This window comes from Nematolebias whitei, chromosome 16 (genome assembly GCF_014905685.2).
Source record: "Nematolebias whitei isolate Nwh7 chromosome 16, NemWhi1, whole genome shotgun sequence".
Taxonomy (NCBI): domain Eukaryota; kingdom Metazoa; phylum Chordata; class Actinopteri; order Cyprinodontiformes; family Rivulidae; genus Nematolebias; species Nematolebias whitei.
The window spans coordinates 7,842,772-7,843,929 of record NC_056513.1 but is presented as its reverse complement, the minus strand read 5'-3'; the positions used below and the strand labels follow the sequence as shown (position 1 = coordinate 7,843,929).

At 41.9% G+C, this 1,158-nt stretch overlaps 1 protein-coding gene across 1 annotated transcript in view; it reads left to right on the top strand.

Annotated features, from left to right (window-relative positions):
• The window catches only part of dtd1 (D-aminoacyl-tRNA deacylase 1), a gene marked incomplete at its 5' end in the record, with an annotated part of 4,963 nt that overhangs the window by 3,374 nt on the left and 431 nt on the right, over positions 1-1,158 (top strand).

Here is a 1,158-nt window from a genome sequence, read left to right as displayed (position 1 = left end):
GGACATAAAGACTCAAACAGGTACCGGACATAAAGACTCAAACAGGTACAGGACCTAAAGACTCAAACAGGTACAGGACATAAAGACCCAAACAGGTACAGGACCTAAAGACTCAAACAGGTACTGGACCTAAAGACCCAAACAGGTACAGGACCTGAAGACTCAAACAGGTACAGGACATAAACTCAAACAGGTACCAGACATAAAGATTTAAACAGGTTCAAGATCTAAAGACTCAGACAAGTACAGGACCTAAAGACTCAAACAGGTACAAGATCTAAAGACTCAGACAAGTACAGGACCTAAAGACTCAAACAGGTACAGGACTTATAGACTCAAATGTAAACGGTCTGTGTAGCTCGGTGTTGTCTCTTTCCTGGAGTCCTTCGATGTTCTGGATCAGTAATTCTTCAGACTTTCTGAAGGTTTTTTTAAAGTTTAAAAATTTGGATGTTTGTGGACATTTAAAGAGTGTTGTAGTAAATAACATATGAATACTAAAATATTATTTCTGCAGCTTAAGTTCAAACATCACCTCCCACGTGGCACCACTAGGTGGTGATATTTGTTCTGTTAAGTTGTTACTTTTTAATGTTTAGAACGTTTTTATTAGTTTTCTTGTCCGTTTTTTAAAAGTCCAGACCACAAACCCTCATATCAAACACTGAGAGGCAAAACCTTTTCTGTTGTTGTTGTTGGGGCAGCTGTGGCTGAGTGGTTAGAGCAGTCGTCCTCCAATGCAAGAGCTGGGGGTTCAATTCCACCAGCAGTCACATGCTGAAGTGTCCCTGGGCAAGACACTTGAACCCCTCATTGCCTCCGATGTGTGTCCCATCAATGTTTGAATGTGATCTGAAGCTCTGATTAGTCTTTGTAGAGATCTAGTATAGAGCTGTATGAATGGGTAAATGAGGCACAGATTGTTGTAAATCACTTTGAGTATCTTGATCAGATCAGGCGTTGTGCACGTACAGTCCATTTACCATTTGTTTCTAACATCAGATAACAGCAGCTGAGCTGGACTCTGGTTCTGATCCGATCTCCAGTTGTGGTTCAGCTGTATGCTGATGATGCTGCGGGTTATATAAACGCTAACCAGCTCCTCAGACAGCTCTGTCTGTCTGTCCTCTGTCTGTCTGTCCTCTGTCTGTCTGTCCT